Here is a 23,724-nt window from a genome sequence, read left to right as displayed (position 1 = left end):
AAGGGTCCTAGCCAGGGTACAAGATCCTATCTGATCCCCATTGTAAGCAGCAGTCCTGCCCTGCTTTATGGCAGCTGAGATTCTAGCTATCTGTATAACAGAACATTCTGTCCCAGTGGCTGCACAGATCCTATCTGATCCCCATTGTAAGCAGCAGTCCTGTCCTGCTTTATGGCAGCTGAGATTCTAGCTATCTGTATAACAGAACATTCTGTCCCAGTGGCTGCACAGATCATATCTGATCCTCGTTGTAAGCAGCAGTCCTGTCCTGCTTTATGGCTGACATTCTAGCTATCTGTATAACAGCATTCTGTCACAGCAAGGCAATATCTCAGTTTTATGAAAACTGCGTTTTTTATTGAAATCTGTGTGTATTTTTCCTACTAATTTTACAAATCCAACATTTTTTCAAAGTTTCCTAAAAAAAAAAAAAAAAAGACATTTTCCTTTTCACTATTCATTTTTACCTTTTAGTTTCACAAAGACTCCGGAATCCTTTGTTGAGGTTGTTGCGGGGCAGTCAGTTTCTGAGGTTCTGATTTGCCTGATTGGGTTCCCAGGACAACCTGCGCCTCGTTACTTCCTAAGGGTCAAAGAAGCGAGAAAATGTTTTAATGAATCTCCTGTGCCTTAATTAGATTTCTTCCCTGGGTGAGTACTTTGCCTTCTAAATACCCAAATGCCTCAATAGAGGACACGTTCAAAAGTACAAACTCCTGGCACAGAGTAATGGTCTGTCCACTGACGAGGAAATATTATATATATATATATATATATATATATATATATATATATATATATATATATGTATGTGTGTATATACAGTATGTGTGTGTGTTTCTATAGGAATATCAGCTGGTGAGTCATTTATTTGCTGTGCCTTAAATATTAATTTTGGATCTCTCCATTATGGGATGTGAGCAGCAGAGAGAGGGACAGAGAGAGGGACAAAGAGAGAGAGAAGTCTTTGCAGTGCTGCCAAGTTTGCCCTCAGGAGGGAGAGAAACTGTTTTCCATTTCAAAAAAAGCGAAGCCATCCTTATGGGGGTTAATGGAAGAGTGACGCTCAAATTCTCTCTCCTCATCCGACTCTGATCCTTTTTCCAGCTCAGATATCAACTGATTCCCGAATTCTTTGCATTTGATGGATTATTGGTTTAATAGAGAAATATATATTTATATGTCTATCTCTCTATCTTTCTGTCTGTCTGTCTGTCTATCTCTCTATGTCTGTCTCTCTCTCAATTTGTCTGTAGGTCTATCAATAGGTCTGTGTTTGCCTATGTGTCTATAGCTGTTTGTCTGTGCTTTCTGTCTGGTCTGTAGATCTATCCATTCCTCTATCCATCCCTCTATCTATCCATCTTTCCCTCTATCTATTCATCCATTCATCTATTTATCCATCCCTCTATTTATCCATCCCTCTATCCTTCCATCCATCCCTATCTATCCATCCCTCTATCTATACATCTATCCCTCTATGTATTCATCCATTAATCTATTTATCCATCCCTCTATTTATCCATCCCTCTATCCTTATCTATCCATCTCTCTATCCCTCCCTATATCTATCCATCTATCCCTCTATCCATCCTCCATCCATCCCTCTCTCCATCCATCCCTCTCTCCATCCATCCCTCTCTCCATCCATCCCTCTCTCCATCCATCCCTCTATCCCTCCCTATCTATCCATCCATCTCTCTATCCATCCATCCCTCTATCCATCCATCCCTCTATCCATCCATCCCTCTATCTATCCATCCCTCTATCCATCCATCCCTCTATCCATCCATCCCTCTATCCATCCATCCCTCTATCCATCCAACTATCTACCCCTCCATCCCTCTATCTATAATATAACAGTCATATAACAATAATCTGTCTATATTTATCAGTGATCATATCTATTCATAATCTGTTTGTCTCTCTCTGTCTGTCTATATCTATCACCTCTATCTCATCTGTACCATCTATTATCTATTTATGCTTGCTTATCTGTTTATATCTATACAGAATATTGTATTACATCTTTTATCTATTTTGCCTCTCTCCTTAACTGTCTATAAGCTGAACTCACCAGAAACTTGTAGTCCACAAAGCTGCTTTATTTGAGGTGCATAGACACATGTAGCAGTGGATGAATAAGTGCTGCAGGTCAAAAAGAATATTTCTTTCCTAACCCTTAGAGTAGCTCCTCACTCATGGAAGGCAGGAACACAAGAGGATGATGGGAGGAAGTGACGTCACACATAAGGAAGGAATAGGAGGAGGGTTTACAAACAAGGAAATACAGAGGCTGCTGAATAGCTTTGGTCACTAGGTGGCAGCATAACAATGGCTATGCATATAAACATAAGCAATTAAACATATATATTGTAACCCTAATAACTAGTAACTGCTGGGGCAGCACATATGGCATCAAGCTTCTATGGGATCAGTGTTTGGAAGAGGTGATCAGGAGTTATTATGGGTTCTTTACAGTTCTGTGTAATTCCCCAGAGGAGCGTGGAGCCACTACTATTGGAAAATCAATGAGCATGTCCATATTTGGGACACATTTGGCTCATTAAAGTGTCTAGCTGCCAGTATGTCTTCATCATCCGCAGCGCTGGTAAGGTCACCTCAATACCAGTTATCTAGATGCCCATTTATTAGGGGACAGGCAGGTAATGATGGAGCACATCGATATTAACCCAACCCGCAACTTACAACCTAGGTCAGTTTGCCCTGCAGAACATTCATTATGGCACAAAGTGGCTGAGATCCAAGTCTCTGTATCAACCCTCACATGAAGGTTAGTGGCACAAATATATATATTCAGTGCATTGCTAGAAGCTGGGAGTTATTGATGCTGCTCAGTCCAAACTCCCAGTGAATCATTCACACTCACAAACACTTTAATCAAGCCGGCAAGTGGCGTCTGCACAGACCTGGCCCCACTCCGATGGAGAACAAGAGAGGCAAGGATTATTGATAGCACAGGAACGTGGCCAGGCCTAAAATAGCAACAAAATCACTGGGTCTGGTAACATGGGACGTGAGCAAATAAGAATAACACAGAGAACAAGGGAAACAAGAAAAGTACTATAGGAAGCAAAGGGTAACACAGAGACAGCAAGTGAGATATAAAAATGGCAGATCCAATAGATGGTCTTCAGATGCCCGTTGTAGCAATTCTAACACGGTTTACGATGAAGCCCCCTAAAATCAAAGAATGGTCCTCATATATTATGCCCTCATATATTGCTATGACTACAAATACCAGAATTCAGCTTCTCTGGGGAGGGTATGTCAAGATGAAGCGTTTTGCACTGGCATTTACAGTATTCTAAATGAACATTCTACTGCCACTTCCAGATATTTCTATTACTCGATGGCCATTACAATACAGAGCTGTGAGTATTGAGATAAGGAAACTATTTCTTTCCCACATATATTATGTGAGGGCCCTAAGATGGGTTTGTTTAAGGTCAAGGCAAGGCTATGCACTTTGCCTTGTAAAGCATCTCAAGTATCTTGACCTGGAACCACTGACTCGCATTTGGCTTAACTGAGACCACATGAGCTTTTCTGTGAAGCGGATTGGTACCCGCTGCCGGTGGTGTACCTCAGAAGTAACATTACTCCATGACGTGGATTAGCCAAGTTCTGCAAAAATCACTTTTCTGAATTAACCCAACCTCTTGGTTGGCATTCTGCAGGTACTCATTGGTACCCAACCTGGTGTAGGACTCCAAGCTGTTGGTTTTCCTTCTACTGGAGGAATAAATACCTTCAATGACATGTAATCCATCTTTAAAATATCTAAATTATGAAATATTAACCCTGAAATCATATTTATAGAGGCCAGGAAATATCTGCTAATCTTCTGGTCAATGAATAGAAGAATGCTGTTGAGAAACATTTTGCCATGTCCGATGCTTAACAATGGATAACTTCTAGCTTGGTTAGCGAACAACAAAAAAGCCGGCCATGGATAGCCCAAGATAATGTTCTGACTTGTCCATTCTTGAGTCGTTAGGTAGCTTATTGACCCATGTAACAGGTTCAATAAACAGCCCCGTTGCTGCAACATCAAGTCTTTTGCAGTAGAACTTACCCTTCAAATTCCCATAACACTTCCAGTCCCAGTTCTAGTAGAATCAGTTGAGGCCGCTTTAAGGAAAAGCTTCATGTCAACAGAGCTGATTCTCCAGTGATGAATAATCACTTAATTAGACCGTATTCGTTGTAAAAACACTAGAAAACATCTTATCTAGATTGCTAATTGAGGTTCCACGCACACCACTGTCCTTATTACGTCTTACTATTCTTCTGAAGAGCCAGCAGAGCATTTAATTAATCAAACACAGATAAAAACGAGTCTTAACGACATAAACATATTCAGCCAAGTGGGATATTTAACCAGGGAGATGACATTGTTCTTCTTCTTAACAATACTGAGGGTCACTGGTTGGGCTTCTGATAAGACTTTGTGGAGACCCATTTTTTATAAAGAACTGAAGAAGGACTATATAACATTTAGCCCAATCCAAGCATGCCAGACAATTAATTGAAGGGTCACTGCCAAAAATACCCAATCATTGTAGTGACATAGTGTTGACCACCTTTCCACTGCCAATAAATTATCTATCCCAGAGAGATATACAGAGTTATTGTTAGGGAGTCCAGTACCCTTGTAAGCAGCACTCTGAAGGGGTATATAAGAGTGTGAAATAGCACAAGACAGAGACACCAGTATAAGAAGATGACCACAGAGCAAGATGGTGACAGTAGGGCAAGATGGACATAATTAAACTAAATGGCGACCATCACTGGTTACTTCAACCATTCGTTACTTAGTTGTTGTGTATGTAAGGAGGGCCATATGTTGGCATCTGTTTTAATCCCAAGTCCCGCATTACTAAAAATGGTCTTGTTGTGATGCTAGCCTTGATGGGACCCCCATGGAACTGCTATGACCCTAGACAAGAGCCAAAGGAAGCTTGTAGATAATCCATCTCTAGTCAACGTTCTCTGGTTTAGTGGTGAACACTTCTTCGAACACCAAATGAAGGATCGTGTGTTGAGATCTGCTTTGATCCTAGCCAAAGAGGAAATTGAAATACTGCTTTGAGAGGGTCTCCTGCCTTGGTGGCCACTCTGGAACTGCTATGGCTCCAGGCTTGAGACAAGGGAACCTTGTGCACAATCCATCTCTGGTCACTTTGGCACTGTGGTGGCATAGTAGCTTAGTTGTGAGCACTGCTTTTCAGCTTTGGGTCCAGAGATTGATTCCAACAATCTGTAAAAAGTTTGCATGATATCCCTGCATCTGCATGGGTTCCTGCCGCATACTCCGTTTCCTCAATTCAACTTATCTGGCTCCTGATGAAACGGACCCTAAAGAAAGTGGGTGTTTAGTGCCTGAGACCTTGAATTGTAAGCGCTGCCTACCTGCAACTGCTCTCGCAGAAGCCCCCTAAGAAAAACTCTAAAAAAAATACAACCTTTAGGAAGCAAGAGATAAATTGTCAGTGTATGTGATGCCTGTAAAAAGAAGTCGGATGGTTTAAAAAAGGCTTTATGGGTCATTTAATACCATAATAGCTGGGGACTATGGACAATCGCTCTTTCTTATTGGATTTTCATGTTGGTTTCCTTCTGACAACAAACACTGATGAATCATCTGCCCGTAGACTGACCAGGGCTCGGAGTGATAAGAAACATGCTCGGAATACACTGAAAGATCCTCCATCTACAAAGGGAAGAATCCCAGAGGGTATTTTTAAGCCTGGGAAGTTCAATAGCAGCCTCGGATAATGGCCTGTCTCTTCTTCAGTGGGTCTGAGTTCCCTGGGTTTATTATTCACAAAGCTAGGCGTGACCCTCACCCCAAAGTGCCAATGCACAAAGAACACAGTACAACTAAAAGGAAATGTTTGAAACAAGTCTGTATCTACAAGGCACAATGGCTCAGGACTGGGATTCAAAAAAAAGAGAATTCAGTAGCTAGATATAGGTCAGCCCAAAACCCCAGGATCCAAGGAGTTTCCCATGGGTCAAGTGGGCCGATGAAACATTTTTCTAATGGGTAATGGGTGGGTAACAGCCAGATTCTTCACATGGCCCTCCGTAACTTTGCAAGGACCAGCCTGAAACAGAGTTGGACTGGGCTGGCGGGACACTGGAAAAAACCCGTTTGGCCCTAGCCCTAGTGGAACTGCTGACCCAGACCTGCACCAGTCTGCTGCCCTCATGGGCCAATGCTGCCCCCTGATCTTCACCCTCCAGCCCCAATTGCGGCCGCAACTAGAGAACAAGTATGTGTGAGGTGCTAGGAGCGGGGTTGCAGTTTGGGTAGGTTGGACCAGAAGGGGGTGGCGGGGGCCCCTGTAGGGTTGCCACCTCTTTCCTTGGGGAAACTGTACAGGGGGCGGGCCAGTGACATCGGGGCGGGGGCAGTGACGATGAGACGCGGACCGGATGACGTTCAGGTCAAGGTGGGCAACATAGAGGGCGGGACGAATGATGTGGGGGCGGGACTGATGACTAGGTAATCAGCGATTGGCTGATCACCATGTCATTCACTTCAATGCCCTGTCCAGATTTTCTAATTTGGAAATACAGACAGGCACTTTTCACACAGGCAGCCCTTCCAAAAACCAGGCTGTTCAGGTAAAATTCGAACAGGTGGCAACCCTAGGCCCCTGTCTTGGGAGCCCTGGTGGGCCATGGACCCTCCAGTCTAACGCAGGCCTGAAACCCAAGGGGTGTTGCATATTGCATTGAGTACTGTTTGGGTCCTGGGGGGTTAGGGTCAGGTCCATACAAATATAGTAGCGAAGCGAGGGTTGACAAATAGTCAACCTCACCACTGTATTTATATGGGTGCGGTAGATTCCTCCCATAATCCAAAGAAACTTTCAGCCTAACTAGCTTCCCATGATACTACCTGTAACTACCCTTTACTTTAAGAAAATTAGATTGTAAGCTCTGCTGGGCATGGATTCGTTCATGATTTAACATTTTCTCTAATGCCCTGTGTAAGAAGTCAATGAAAAGAGTTTTCTGCTGGATTCATTTTTTACGAGCAAGAAAAGGACCCCAAGAGCTCCCATGTTGCCCCCCACTGCCGTTCCTGAGAGGTAACATAAATAAACGACAGCTTGTTTGCTGTGATTTTCCCCCATAAAAGCCTCTATTCTACAGCAGGAGATATTTCAGCTGAAGTGCACTTTTGTTTATCGCCTTGAAATTGATGTCAAATTACGCCGCAATTACTTTTCGTGCAGGTGCCGTTCCCATTTCCCAGCAGTGAGATGGGGCTTTCGGCGTCATTTAAATATCAAACGTCGCCGCCGGGATGAAAAGAGCAAAAACAAAGCAACAATGTTTGGCAGGAATGTGTTTTTTTATAATAAAACCTCATGTTTATGTCAATTTATATTCCCCGCGGTGTTCAAAGGGATTATCAACGGGACATATTTATAACTAAGAACAATTTTGGAAGCACTTTCCAGGTATCTGAAAGTAGGGGACAGTGGGGTAGAGTCCTGCAGCGGGTCAGGTACCCGCGAGTTACCTGCAAAGACATGCGGTACCCTGTGGGTTGCTGGTAGAGGTTCCGAGTGCGGGTATAGAGGCGGGTCGGCAGGTTTGCGGGTCGGCCGTGGGTCTTCTAAATAGTGATTTTTTTCCTTTTTTGTAATCACGACTACTTCCGATGATGTCACTTCCAGGTTTACAATGACAGCATTTGATGTCAGCGGGTCGTGGTTCCGGGTTGCGGATAAGGTACTTGGGGGTTGGGTAGCGGGTCCAAGCAGGTAAGAATGCGGGTTGAATGTCCGGGTTGCAGATTACAGGTTGCGGGTACGGGTTCCAAAAAATGGATCTGCGCAGGACTCTATAGTGGGGTTCCATTAATGGGGTACCAATTTGTTTGGCACTCACCAACCCCACCCCCAGTAATCCAAACCACTAACCTTTAGCCCCAAGCAGGCATCTTCTATTAATAAACTCACCAGCCTTGGACACTTGCTTGGGTAGCACCATGCTGCCATCTTTTATCTTCTCCTGGGTATTGGGCTTGGGCTGGACAAATGGCTACTATAACAATTCAAGCTCAGTCCTAGTGTACTGCCCATGCACCCACTGCACCCCAGATTGTTCTGTAGACCCCAGCACCCAAAGCCTATTGCATGAACAATGAATTTCCCAAGATGAATAATTTGAGGGATTCTGCTCTTCAAAATGTCTCCCACCCTTGGTCCATATCTAAAACCTACATGGATGTTGGACTGCCTCAAACTTTCTAGAGTTCCAAAATGTCTCTCTTGTATCATGGGTGCAGCCTCTCCCACCTCCCTTCTTCACAATCATCGCCGTTTCCATCTGTATCTGTTACCATGACAATGTGCATTTTTAGAAGCCTCTGTTTCAGTGTTAACCTTCCTTTAATTACACCCAAAGTTGTCGAAAAAGAAAGATTTGAATTAAATTTTAAAAATGTCACTTGGATGGTTAGATAATAGGTAAAACTGAACAAAGGGGTAACTTGAGGTTAAAAGCAAACCCCCACTTTCCTTATTTAACTGAAGGTACAGCTGGAGGCCAGTTAGGGGGAGATTTGGGGCGAGTGCTTATTTGTGCCCTGGGTACCCCTGGAACTATAGCAGGGTGACTGTTACCCTAATGTTTCTATATATCTGTAACCTTGTTATGAGCTAAGGGGGCCCAGTCTGAAGGTCAGTTAGGGGGAGATTTGGGGCGAGTGCTTATTTGTGCCCTGGGTACCCCTGGAACTATAGCAGGGTGACTGTTACCCTAATGTTTCTATATATCTGTAACCTTGTTATGAGCTAAGGGGGCCCAGTCTGAAGGTCAGTTAGGGGGAGATTTGGGGTGAGTGCTTATTTGTACCCTGGGTACCCCTGGAACTATAGCAGGGTGACACCCCAATGTTTCTATATATCTGTAACCTTGTTATGAGCTAAGGGGACCCAGCCTGAAGGTCAGTTAGGGGGAGAATTGGGGTGAGTGCTTATTTGTACCCTGGGTACCCCTGGAACTATAGCAGGGTGACACCCCAATGTTTCTATATATCTGTAACCCTGTTATGAGCTAAGGGGGCCCAGTCTGAAGGCCAGTTAGGGGGAGATTTGGGGAGAGTGTTTATTTGTGTCTTGGGTACCCCTGGAACTATAGCAGGGTGACTGTTACCCCAATGTTTCTATATATCTGTAACCTTGTTATGAGCTAAGGGGGCCCAGTTTGAAGGCCAGTTGGGGGGAGATTTGGGGTGAGGGCTTATTTGTACCCTGGGTACCCCTGTAACTATAGCAGGGTGACTGTTACCCCAATGTTTCTATATATCTGTAATCTTGTTATGAGCTAAGGGGGCTTCTTAGAAAAATGGCATCAACAACAGGTTCTGAAACAAGAGCCGGACAGATCCTAAAGGGGAAGTTAAGCTTATCATTAGATTTGGAAGCAAATTCTCATACATTTGGCTTTTTTCTTTATTGTTGGTTTGGCCACGATCAAATTTGGAATTTAAATTGCTTGGCTGGCCAAGACCAAGGCCATGATATTTTTGGCAAACACTTTGGTGAAGGAAGTAGGAAACAAGGTGTGACTGCTCTCTCTGTGCTATGATGAGTTAATTTGTAACAAACACCATTTTGTTTGCAGTTTTGAGGCACAGATTGCAAACTGTGAATGTTTTTCTATTGAAATATTCAGTGAGTAGCGTGGGAATTCTCCATATGTCCCACCGTTTGGGCAGATAAATCCTTTATCTGCCAACACAGATAGTCAAGGTGTAGTATCCCCTACCTACACAATATGGCAGCCAATGGTTTGGTCATGACTGTCCTAGGGGTAGAGACCTCCTCTCCTAAGGTCTATGATGTTACCTTGTATATGCTATATGGTCAAAATTATCCAGACCCTCCATCTAGAGAGTCCCCAAGCTTTTTTTATCCTTGACCCACTTTTTCATATAAAAAAATACAATACAATTCCTAGCGGTTGCAAAATAAGACTTACAAGTAAGTCTAGTTGACAGTACATATGGTGTTTATGCCTCAAAAACTTGCCTTCAAGTCAGAAATCCAAAAACGAGCACCTGCTTTGAGGAGAAACATCTGGTAGCAACATCAAAAAGCCTTTATGAGCAACATGTTGCTTGCAAGCCATTGGTTGGGGGATCACTGATCTAAAATGACATTTTCAGTTAGAACACTTATTCTAGACCATCTTTGAAGGACATGACGATGGGGAATCATACACAAAACAAACCTAACACCACCATGTACAATACCAAGCGTAGATTGGAGTGGTATGAAGGGCACCTGCATAGGGTTCTGGAGATGCCAAAATTCTCTGGATTGGCAGATGCCAGGAGAACACCATGCCTGAATGCAGATTGCCAGCTGGAGAAGGAACAATCGTCCAGGGCTGTCCCTCATTCTGGTGAAACTACAGAGCACATTCAAATTCCTGATAATTCTGTGCTTCCTATTTTGTGGAACAGTTTGGGGAAGGCCCTTTCCTGTCCGTACAGAGCCACATCCTTACAGAATGGGTTTGTCAAGATGGGAAGAACCTGACTGCACAGAACCCTGACCTAAACCCAACGGAACCCCTGTGGAACTCTAGTGGAAACCTTCCCAGAAGAGTTGGGGAAGTTATAGCAGCAAAGGGAGGGGCAACCCAACTAAACACCTGTGGGATGAATTAGACCCCCAACTGTGAGCCTGATCCCCAACATCAGTGCCCAACCTCACTAATGCTCTTGAGCAGGAGTCCCCAACCTTTTTTTACTCGTGAGCCACATTCAAATGTAAAAAGAGTTGGGAGCAACACAAGCATGAAAAAGTCCCTTGGGGTGCCAAATAAGGGCTGTGATTGGCTATTTGGTAACCCCTATGTGGACTGGCAGCCTACAAGAGGCTCTATTTGACATTATACTTAGTTTTTATGCAATTAAAACTTGCTTTGAAGCTTGGAATTCAAAAATAAGAACCTGCTTTGAGGACACTGAGAGCAACATCCAAGGGGTTGGAGAGCAACATGTTGCTCACGAGCTACTGGTTGGGGATCACTGCTCTTGAGGCTGAATGGAAGCAACTCCCAGCAACAATGTTCCAACATCTAGTGGAACCTTCCCAGAAGCACCGGGGCAGTTGTAGCAGCAAAGGGAGGGGCAACCTAAATGAAAACCTGTGAGATGAACTGGAACCCTGACTGTGAGCCTGATCCCCAACATCAGTGCTCAACCTCACTAATGGTCTCGTGGCTGAATGGAAGCAACTCCCAGCAACAATGTTCCAACTAGTGGGAACCTTCCCAAAAGAGTAAGGGCAGTTATAGGAGCAAAGGGAGGACAACTAGTTAGATAGACATCACAGCACTGATGAGGCTATGGTAATGACCTAAAAAGGACGCTATTAAATGGGGGTAAAAAAGTAGTATACTAAATGATATTATTCCTTATTAGGGAGGACAATATACAATGAACACATGCATTTCATACATCTCTTGAACAAGACCTTGACGGCCCATCGGTCAATTAAAATATCTATAACATTCCTTCTTCCCCTCGTGTGACTCCCACACAAAGCGCCACGCCATAAATAAATTCTAGCAATGCAAACCATCGGGGAAGCCTCCGGCTCGGCTGGTGAAGAACTTTAACCTACGTTTGAAACCCATAAATTGCTAATGCTAGCCTTATGGGGAAATAGCAGATAAAAGCAGAGAATGGGTGTTTACATGTTGGAGAGAAAATCACTTGCATGAGGCAATTAAAAATAGATTTTAGGCGTCTATATTTTCTCTCCTTTCCGTCCGCCGTGGGCGTGCGGCGAGTAAATCGACGAGGGCTCGTAAACCAACATCAATAACAATATTGTGCTCCAAACAAAGCTGCGGCTCATCAATAATGTAGATGTCATGTATGAGAAGATAGTGGTTACCAGCTTGACAATGGGTTTAACAAGCACGATGTTACTGGTATTGATTGCTACTGGCTCCTCGTCTGCAGAGGATCAGCCCCAAGTAGACTCTTTAGGCACACGGCTGAATGACATTTTGGTTGGAGATAGGAATTGTGGGAGATACTCAAACAAAGGAAAGCAGTGCTCTGCAACGTCTGAGATGCAAAGAGACATAGAGCGTCCCACCTTTTATGTTCAATATGGCCACACACAAGGACCACCTATATTTATACAGCTTTGCAAACTGTGGAGATGGCCTTCCCTGGAGGGCCTTGGAGCAGTGGCTTAACCTGTTGACCACTGAGGGAGAAGTTTGGGATGAAAGTCTAGTTGTATTTCCTAGATAATCCTGGAAATTTGGATTTGGATTTGGGTGTGAGAAAATCTGATCCCATTCATCTTGTCTACTACTTGGCCTGATATCTTGATAGTGGCATAACTAGATATTACTGGGCCCTACAGCAAATTATTTTTTCGGGCGACCAAAACGTCTAGAGCAATGATCCCCAACCAGTAGCTCGTGAGCAACATGTTGCTTTCCAACCCCTTGGATGTTGCTCTCAGTGTCCTCAAAGCAGGTGCTAATTTTTGAATGCCAGACTTGGAAGCAGGTTTTGGTTGCATAAAAACTAAGTATAATGCGAAGTAGAGCCTCTTGTAGGCAGCCAGTTCACATAGGGGCTACAAAGAAGCCAATCACAGCCCTTATTTGGCACCCCAAGGGACTTTTTCATGCTTGTGTTACTCCCCAAATCTTTTTACATTTGAATGTGGCTCACGGGTAAAAAAAGGTTGGGGACCATTGGACTAGAGATTGACCTCTAATACCGATATTGATTGAAATTGTACATTAATTAGGGCCCCATGGCACCCCTATACCTCCTGTGCTGCCCTGCAGTTGCAGGGTCTGCTTCCTTGTATTTTGACCTACCCCCCCTTGCATTTGTTCGCCTTCACCCAATGCCTGCGTCAGGTCCACACAACTCCATCATCCATTGGTCTGCACCACCACCTCAATCTTTCTCAAATCTGCCAATCACTCTCCAACTGCCCCTTTAATTATGCCTGTGGCACATGCATCTTCTGTCTAGCCCAAGTTCTAGCTCTAGCTTGTCTAGCCCAAGTTCTAGCTCTAGCTTATCTAGCCCAAGTTCTAGCTCTAGCTTGTCTAGCCCAAGTTCTAGCTGTAGCTTGTCTAGCCCAAGTTCTAGCTCTAGCTTGTCTAGCCCAAGTTCTAGCTCTAGCTAGCTTATTAGCTGTACATCAATATTTCACGTACCCACAAAGCGTGCCCTAATCAGATGTTTAACCTTCAAGTGGCACTTGAAGTCTGACAACCACTGGCCTATGTAAATGTGGGGTGTCCCTGCTATTCCTTTGCACATCCTATGGCTGATAAAACAATGTTATTATATATCCATAACCTTATTATGAGGTAAGGGGGGACCTGTGTCAAATCTTCGGCCTCAAAGTGAGAAATGTCCATCAAGTTCAACCTTTTAAGTCTTTATATAACCTGCCTAACTGCCAGTTGATCCAGAGGAAGGCGAAGAACGCCATCCGAAGCCGCTCCAATTTGCCTCAGAGGGGGAAAAATGTAGCAGGAACCAGTTAATGAACAGGCCTATCTTGACTGAAGGAGATCTGATGTCAGTGGCGTAACTAGACCCCTAAGGGCCCTGGTACTTAAATTTACAACTGGGCCCCCCTATCCCCCTCCCCCCGTGCATTGGGCTGGAACAGTCTCCGATAGACTCCATTATAATCAAATAATTCTTAAAAATAATAAACGTTTTAAAAATGATTTCCTTTTCTCTGTAATAATAAAACAGTACTTTGTACTTGATCAAAACTAAGATATAATTAATCCTTATTGGAAGCACAATAGGATAGGGACCTCTCCCATTGACTTATATACAACCTCAGTAGGTCTGAGGTGCCTGGATTTTCGGATTCAGACATTTTCAATGCTCGGGTATAATAAATCTCAAAACATTTGAGTATTTGTTTCCACTAAAATTTCAGATTTTATTGTTAAAAAAAACTAACTTTGTGAGTTTTATTGGATTCGGTCTTTGATAAATAACCAACAAAAAGTGATTTTCATCCTCACATTCTAAAGGCACACAAATGCACAAAATTCAGACTTTTCATGTATGCAATTAAAGCTTACAGGACTACAAAACAGCCTAATGAACCTGGTGCTGCAATTTATAATAAGACTATTGGGCCTGTAAATTTTGAATTACCCAGAAAATCTCTTGGGTTTCTTCACCATCAGGCCAATACGTATTTGTAGATTTCTGCAAAAAAGAAAACCAAAACCTCTGTTCCTGCCATTTATTTGGTTTCTAGAGGTTACGCAGCCAGCACATACTATTCAAACCCACCTAATGCTTCAAGAAGGGATATCCACCCTGTGGCCCACCAACATTAACCGAGGCTACAACTCCTAGCAACAGCAAAGCTGCAGTTTGTACCATTCATTAATTGCTTTTCTTACAGCAGTGAAATAGTTAGTGAACAGGCTAAGCCCAAGCAGTGCACATCCCTGTGATATCTGCCATGTTCATTTAATGCAGTTTGCTGATTCATTTATTCTCCAGCTCCCAGAAGGAAAACAAGGGCAAAGATAGTCAGCAGCGCTCAAGATGTGGCTGAATAGAATTGTGCTGGGTTATCTGAAGAGACGAAAGGGCAGCTATTTTCTCTGTCATTTAGCCTGCTGACGTTCACATAGCAAATACCTCCCCGATTCCCAATAATCCACCCCCATCTACAAAAAGAAATATATCCCTCCACTATCAACATTTGCATGCAGCTAATTGGATGTCGATTAACTGCATGGATTCTCAATGGAATTGGCAGATGAAATTAAAACTTCCTAAAACAATTACAAGCACCTTGGGATGACGTTCTGTACTTTCCCAAATTACATTAAAAAAAAATAGGTCGGGGGGCGTGACCGGAACTGCTAGATGTAGGACGCAACTCCGGGAGCTCCGGGAAAAATACCCTGTACTTATCCGCTGCGGCCCAATACCGACTCACGCTGGCTTCTACCAGGCTCAGTACCTCCCGTGGACCGCTCCGGTGCCAGCAACCCGAGGTTATGGGGAAGAACAAGAGCGCACCGCCTAAAATCCGTCCGGCTGAGCCTCACCACGCGGTTACACAAGATGGCGGCGATGCGCGCTCCATCAGCAAAGGCAGCACTGAATCGGCGCAGCGTCACTCGGTAAGCCCCAAAGTGAGCGCTTCCACTGCACTGACTTTAAGCAAATATGCCAGAACGGCCCCAGCCGACTCCACACCTATAACCTCTATGGCTACCATGGCTCAGAGGGACAATAATGTCTCCCCTCCTCCCCCTGACCTGCCGCCTGTGGAACCCACGTTAGGGGAAATTGCAACCCTGATAGGCTCCAACCATGCCTCAGTCCTGAATAAACTGGATGAGCTTAAAACTGACTTTACTATAATTAAGCAAGATATGCAGAAACTGAGAGAACGTACTGCAGAATCTGAGAGACGTATCTCTGATTTGGAAGATAGTTCCCAGCCTCTGCACAATACTATGGGGGAACATGCTCATAAGATTTCGGAATTACAATTTAAGTCTGATGACCTGGAAAACCGCCTGAGGCGAAACAACATTCGCATTGTCGGCATCCCAGAAAGGGCTGAGGGCAAGCCAAGTGGAGAGCTTCCTGGAGCGTTGGCTTCCTGCACACATTTGGGAAAGATGCATTCTCTATCTGCTTCATTATTGAACGGGCCCATAGGGTCCCCAGCAAGCCCCCTCCACCGGGGAGCCCCCCGAGACCACTTATTGCTCGCCTTCTTAACTATAAGGACCGCGATGCAGTCCTCCAGGAGGCACGGTTGAAAGGTCCTCTGCACTATGAAAACCATAGAGTCTCTATATTCCCCGATTTTTCTATGGCTGTACGCAACCAGAGGGCTCAAGTTCACTGCTGTCAAGGAAAGCTTCGTAAATTGCAGCTTAAATACTCTATGATCTTTTCCTGCACGTTTGCGGGTTATACAAGACGACAGAGCTTATTTTTTCAACGCGCCAGCCGATGCGCTTCAGTGGATAGAATCAGTTTGCTACTTCTCCCCAGCCGCAGCGCCCACCACGGGAGCGTGGTTCATCGCCGCCGGAATGACCTGAGCTCTATATCTGACGTCATGGGCTACCGGTACCTACCCATTCCCGGTACCCCCTGGGACTAGCTGGAATCTACACAAACCAGCACGGACTACGTTCTACAGTTGGTAAGGTACTGACCTAAGGAACTGTACTGCACATACCTTAGTTCTACCCCCTCTCGCAAATGTTTCATGTTTTGGGATTCAGACCTGCTCAAGTTGGGGTGCAGCAGGTAGGGAGGGACGGGCATCATAACACCTTTGGATATTCTACCTTTTTCCTGGGCTGTTTTTTTCCCTATTTTTCCCTCCTTCATTCATACACCCCCCACCGATTATGGCTGAACTGCGTTGCTGTCGTGGAACGTCCGGGGTCTAGGCACCCCAAATAAAAAGGGGGGCTGGTATTCAGACACTTCAAAGATTGGAAACCTCATATCACCATGCTTCAAGAAACCCATTTAGACGGGAACAAGCTGCTTGCTCTTAGGAGACCATGGATTGCAATTCTTATCATTCCACTTACTCGACCTATTCTAGAGGAGTGTCCATACTGGTGTCAAGGGCTGTTCTTTTAGTCTTAAAGCACTCATTACGGGGACTCCGAGGGCCCGCTTCATTATTGTACATTGCTCAGCAAACGGAGGGACTTACATCTTGGTGAATGTTTATCTTCCACCCCCCTTTGAGGTGACTCTGTTGTCCACTATAATGAGCAAAATTGCTACCCTCCCTCTGGCCCCCACTATTATAATGGAGACTTCAACGCAGTAGTGACGACTCCATGGACAGGCTCTATCCCTCCTCCAGACCCTCCCAACCTTAGTTTACCAAACCTTGGCATTCTGCCGCCTAACTGGCCAACTCCCGACGATGATTTTCCCTGCTATTCAATAAATACTGACGATTGGCGCGTGACATAACACTTGACTTACTCCTCCTCCTCGGCATGGAGCCACGTCCTAGATGCAGACCAATCCGCTTGGATAAATTCTGAGTTTGTGAGTACAATAAACCGTACACAACACAACAGCCAGCAATGGACTTACGACAAATTCTATCTACATCGGAGGCTTCTCCGCCAACAAGTCTTCTAGTACAAACCTCGACTGCCTAACAACTGTACCTGAGGAGAATGCATTACACTGGTTGTGAAACTTTTTGGGAGGCCCTCTACATCAACTCGGATGTAAAAGCCGGCACAGCCCCTGCCAACAATCTACTGTCTAAATAACTAACTATCCTCCAGAAGCTTATATTCTTTAGCAACTGATGCAGCGGAAGTATCTAAGCTAATTGTGCCCCAGGCACTAACCTGGTCATCATGGAAGGTACTGCGGTTTACGCAATACAGAGAACTATGTGTAACAATCCCACTTCTCCATCTCCAACACTTTACGCGACTTACAATTAACTGGTTGCCTTACCCCCCCAATAACATGATATGGTACTAGTACAGGCCAAACGACCCTATCCTGGAGTGAAGCACTGAGCAGTCTGCATTAGTTGCTCTGACGTTGTCTGGGGGTACATCACTTAATTATCAGAGTGTGACCTCCCAAGATCATACCCGGAACCGATTACCGCCGAACCTTTGCGCTGTTCCACACCGCTAATAAGATGGAAGCCTGGCCCGGTAAACTTGTCTACTATACGTAACAAAATAATAGCCTCACCACCTGCTGCTCGCCCCCAAATCTTAGCTTATTTGAGGACTCCGCTTGGGATATTAGGCCTTTGGCATCCACTTGACCGCACAATACATAAACCACCAGCGCATCTAAGCGGCGTCAACAAGCGCAACGCGCAGGAAGACATACTTCCGCAGGCTAGACACCTTTACATGAGCCCAACCCCAAAAATGGAACTCCACTGACCCCAAATATGACCTTGGGTCTATAGGTCTGATTCGTCCGATCTAATAGTCACCGTGGCCTCCAACTACGACTACCCATGCAATGTTCTGTCTCTGGGGCAACCCATTAACACAGGAACATGTAAAGAACCGCATAATAACTTCCCGGACTATTTTTTTCCAAAAACCCTCTTCCAACTACGACTGACCCATTAGAAGCTTGATGCCGATCAATGTCTTGCAGGTTCCCCCACTTCGTCCCAGCACCCACCAGACAGCTTAGCACAAAACGTTGGCCCTCTCGACCCAGATTAGGGTATCTGTTACCCTAAGACCGAGACAGCTATTCATTAGATGTAGTAGATGCTAGGTTATTATGCAAGCCATTTCTCTAATATGCACGCGACAGCTCCCAAACACAACTTAGCTGACCAAAAGCCCCAGCTCATATTCAGCAGCCCTGTATTTCCCTTCGTTGTAAAGCCCCTCCTCTCCATTCCTCCTTATGTGTGAACGTCACTTTTCCCCGATCCCACACTCCTCCAAATCCTCTGTGTTCCTATCCTCTGTCCGGCACAGACACATGAGTGAGGCGAGACAATAATTCAGCTAACCAAATCTAAAAATGCAATGGTGCTAGGAGATAGAGAAATTCATTTCGGTCAATCCCTTCGCTACGCTTGCCGTGGGCTTTGCTCTCTCGGAGGAACTACACTCTATTAATCATCCCACTGTCTCCTACCCATCTGCTAAATACGGTCTCATGCACCGTCATCCACATTAAATAAAGACCTGCACAATCTCGTGCCGATTCTGTGCGGACTTACTAAGAGTTCTGACGATAGATTTCGTAGTTCTGGAGCTTCATAAGACAGATTTAAGGACGAGAGAGGCAAAATATATTTAAATAACGACATGCTTAACCTACAATATATCGTATGGATATAACAACCAGAATAGCGAAGCATAAATACGATTATAAATAACGTAAATGACGTACACGAATGAGATAACGTGATAGAATAGACAGACAAGCAGAGAGAGACAAACAGATTATGAATAATATGGAATCACTGATAAACATATAGATCAGATATTTATATTCATGACGTTATATTATAGAAAGAGGATGGAAGGGGTTAGATAGTTGGATGATGAGAGGGATGGAATGGATAGAGCATGGAATGCGATAGACGGCATGGAGGATAGAACACTCTACGTATGGATAGATAGAGATGATGGGATAGAAGATCGGCCGTTTATGGAGGGATAGGGGAACGTGAACATCCGATGGTGATATACGAGATAGTGACGCAAGCCACCCGCAATTAATGATAAGAAGGACGGGATAGAGGAGTAATGGCATGGCTAGAGGGGATATGGATGGAGAGAGTAGGGACCTTAGGTTTAATCGTATCTCTGCGTGTGATTAGACACTCCTAGAGCAGAGGGCAAGAATGACCCTATGGTACCACTAGTTAGAACAATCGGTAGAAAGAGGAGGAGGGCGAATGGTACTTGCCTCATGCTTGGAGAGAGCCATCCTCCAATTCCACAACATCGGGACGCAGGCCTATGGAAGCATACTTGGAACACAGCGAGAATGACTCGAATACGCAGAGACGCCTTTCATCAGCGAGCTCATACTATTCAGGAAGAGGCGAAGGGAAAAATAAGCAGTAAGGAATTGAGGGAGGGGGAAGCTCTTTCCTCAATGTACATCGCTCAACCCCACTGGGTAGAGACGGCAACAAACACTAAGGTTGGCACTGGATGGGATCGTCCCATTAAAAAGAAATTACATGTCTGCCAACATCCTGACCTTTCATGCACAACTACAACATGCAAGTCATTAAGCATATTTGAGAACCCCCGACTGTTAACCTCATGTGTGAATATTTATGAATAACTAAGGAAAGCTACTGGCATAATGGACACGATAGACAAATGGAAGGAAGGATAGGAAGGGATGCGATAAGCGAGATTAAGAGAGGGACTGACCCTAAGCCATAAAGAAATAGAGTCCAAATGAGGAGATAACAGAAAGACAGCACAAGCGTTGATCTACCTTGCACTCGCCTGCACCTAGCGCGCTGCCCGAACTCCGAGAGCCTCGGCTATGCCACAGGCTACCCGCCACAGCAACCTGACAATAACGAGCCGCCCACATGAATATTTGTGCTGACCTATTACAGGGCCGATATCCGCTAGATTAATGTCCGAATGCGCCGATTTACGATGAATAGATAGGAAGGTAATGGGCATAGTCAGATAGACGCACAGGGATGGACACTAGACGCCACGCGAGAAGGAGTCACGATCACCTACCACAACCACCAGAACGCAGCAATCTTCCAGTCACCTAGCACAAACAGCTATCATAGACACCCAATAGGCAAACCACAGACGCGCTATGATAGAACCTCACACGACAAATGAGAGAAGACACGACATTAGAGAGTATAGCACACAGACCAGACAGAAAAAAATAGAAGAATAAGACATACAAAAGATTTAGGCGAAAGATAGACAACTATAAAATATATATTCTCTAATTAAAACCAATAATCCATCAAATGCAAAGAATTCCCGAAATAACATGCGGGAATCAGGATTTGCACTATGCATGCAAGGCTCTCGTGGCGAGCAGTTAGCCAAGGCGCTCAACCAACACCATTAAATTACGGAAAAGATCTGACAGACACCCCCATCAGAGCTCGATCAACAGGTCGTAGGTCTTGTTTCTATGAGGAGAGAGAATTTATACCCGGATCGAGCGTCACTCTCCGTCCATGTAACCGGACCCCCATAGATGGAACTCTTCGCCTTTCCCTTTGAAGGAACTATGAAAAAACATGTCATGTCTCTCCACCGTCACCACGACGTAGTGTATCACAAAGAACTATCATTCATCCCACACGATAACTCTGGCGACCGACACCTGCAAAATCTTCTCTCTCTCTGACTCCCTCCTCTTGGTTCCCTCTCTAAGACTTGTTCTTGCAGTCACCCCGCTTCTGACCCCAACAAAACTGAGGAGAGGAGCCGTATCGAATTCTCTTAATTGAGATGGAGCTTTAACATCCATATAAGTACATCTCAATGTACAACGACAAAGCAAAAAATAATATACCATCATCCGACTTGAGTATATAGGATACCTCGACATTTCAGTTAATCAGTTTAGTAAAAACAACGCACCACACTATGAACTGCCTGTATATATAACTACATGCATTTACATCCTAAAGCTCCGCAAATTACTATCAATAATAATATGTAAAATACAACTACATCACCTACACCATAATCCACATCGGTTTATTATATATATCGCTCATATACTATATATTAATGAGAAGGCCAGTATAGAGATAATCAGATTATTGCCTTTCCACAGCAGGAAGTCTTCCCGGGCACAGCCATCCCATCTCCCATACTCCTGCTCCCTTTTGCATTGAGCCAACTGGATGCGACTGGGCCTAGGCAGTTTGTTACTTCTTGACTTGTCCTCTATCTGACTGGGCATGGTATCATATGACATCTGCTGTGGGGGGGTATTATAGAAGGCAAAGTACCTCACCCAGGCGGAAGAAAATCAATTAAGCGCACAGTGAGATACATCTTAAAGACGATTTTTCTCTCGCTTCTTTGACCCTTAGATTAATATAACGAGCGCAGTGGTCTGTTCCCTGTGGATCAAGTCAAAGGCGCCTGACAACCCTCGGACCCATATTAACCACTGGCAAATACAGAAACACCTTGCAGAAAGACCTGGAACTTGTGCTACTCCGCGAAAACTCTCAACAAAAGGATTCCGCGAGACAAACCCATCCTATTTCTAGAGAACCCCTATGAAAGCCCCTTATGTATATAACCTATGCAAACGCGTAAAGAGACCATGCGTGAAAGTAGTAAAGATAGACGCGTCCGAAAATGTCCTTCTTCTCATTATTTCCTTTTTTTTACATAATCCGCGAGAAGACTTTTGAAAAATATTGGATAAATAAACTGGGCAAATCAACCTATGCGAGATATAGTATCATTAATCCTATCAGAGTATCTACACACATTCACGTAGAGATAAGAAAAACCAACACACAGATTGAGCAATAAAAAAAAGCCATGTTTTCATAAAACCTGAATATGGCCTTGCTGGGTGTGAGCAGCAATGCTGTTATACAGATAGCCTAGGAATGTCAGCCTATTAAAGGCAGACAGGACTGACTCTTGTACAACAGAGCGGGATCAAGTATAGTGATCTGTGCACCACTGGATCAGAATTTCTGATATACAGATAGCTAGAATCTCAGCGTGCGTAACCGTCCTATGTTGAGGCAAAGGCTTTGATGGGGTGATGTAGCCATTAAGCCGAAGTATAAGCTTGGGTCTTATTATCGGAGGAGGTTGTCCTTTAAAAAACCTTTAAAGTATTGATAAGTAAACCCATCTTTGGTCCTGGAGATTTATTGTAGGCATTGGTTTTATGATCTCTTGCCTTTATTTCATCATCTGATATTGGCGCATTTAGGTTATCGAAATCTTGTTAGTCTAAGTTTTGGAGATGTGCTTGTTAGTAAAATTCTCTAATTGCCGTTTTAGTTTGGCTGAGGAATATTATAGAATTGTTTATAATAAAGTACAAATTCTTGCTGCTATTTTCTTGTGCGTGAAGTAATTGTTTTATTGCGCATGTGGAGTGTCCTTTGGGCTCTAAGTCTCCTAGCAAGCATTGTGTGGCTCTTTGTTTGCATGTTCAGACCACCTTTTGTTTACACCAGTTCAGCATTTTTTCTTGCCTCCAGTATTGTTAGGCTCTTTGTAGTGGAATTTCTACGTTTCACTTACCTTGGCTAAGAGCCCTCGCGTGGTCTGGCCTGTAGTGCATCTTTCTGCTTCTAGCAGCTTCTGTTTGGTTTTTTTGGATTTTTTGGTCATTTCTGTTTCTCTTTAAATTTGTGAGAAAATAAAAACACCACGAGGAAAAAACGCCAACAACTGGAAGTACCGAGAGGCTCCGGTGAAGGACCCAAGAAAAAACCCGACATCTTATCAGCGCAACTCCCCGTTGCCTAAAATAAAAAGATTGTTCTCCCGAAAACCGGCATTACAGCAATGGATTTTCCCTTGCAAACAGCAGGAACATTGCTACAACCGGCAACAAGAGACGATCGCTACTACCAATCAGGACCTACGCGTATAATTCAGTAAGGGCCGACGTGCATGTGAGAGTTCGCTAAAGGTTGCAATTACCCGCAGGACGATTTCTTTCCAATTCCTGACGGTACTTCACTCTCCTCAGTTTAAAGCAACAGGTTACACCGTGAGCGCTGGGACAGACGGAAGACGGCCCTGCTCCCATATAAAGGCAAACACATGGGCATCTAAGTGTGAGCTAGATCTGATTGCAAATATTAACCGCTGTTATAAAGGTGTAATACACTTCAGGCCTTTTCTTCTGTATAAGCAATTTGTACATCGCTTATTTTTCAGCGCACCTCCTTTTGATTCTCTGACTGACCGTGGACAAGTGCTCCTCCCTCTTGACTCTTGGTGCTGCTCATTGTTTTAGATTGGATTAGCGCCTTTTTGTTTAGAAACCCATTTGTATTTTATCATTAAGCTTAGGCTGCCTATTTGTAGTGCCAGGGGCAGACTGATTCGGACTGGGCCGGCGGGACACCGGGAAACAAAACCCATGGGCCCCACAACTTTTTCCTTGTCAGTGTA

At 44.3% G+C, this 23,724-nt stretch overlaps 1 protein-coding gene across 7 annotated transcripts in view; it reads right to left on the bottom strand.

Annotated features, from left to right (window-relative positions):
- Nucleotides 1–23,724, bottom strand: part of LOC121400994 (WD repeat-containing protein 91-like) — a 1,149,255-nt gene that overhangs the window by 549,600 nt on the left and 575,931 nt on the right. The window contains exon 18 of one of the 7 annotated variants that reach the window (XR_005966011.1): nucleotides 468–583. The exons of the other annotated variants lie outside the window; for them this stretch is intronic. The gene's annotated coding sequence lies outside the window, so the exon portion shown is untranslated. The remainder of the gene's footprint in view (nucleotides 1–467; nucleotides 584–23,724) is intronic. 7 annotated transcript variants of the gene reach the window in all.

The sequence above is a fragment of the Xenopus laevis genome, chromosome 3L (genome assembly GCF_017654675.1).
Source record: "Xenopus laevis strain J_2021 chromosome 3L, Xenopus_laevis_v10.1, whole genome shotgun sequence".
NCBI classification, from domain to species: domain Eukaryota; kingdom Metazoa; phylum Chordata; class Amphibia; order Anura; family Pipidae; genus Xenopus; species Xenopus laevis.
This window is presented reverse-complemented; position numbering and strand designations above follow the sequence as displayed.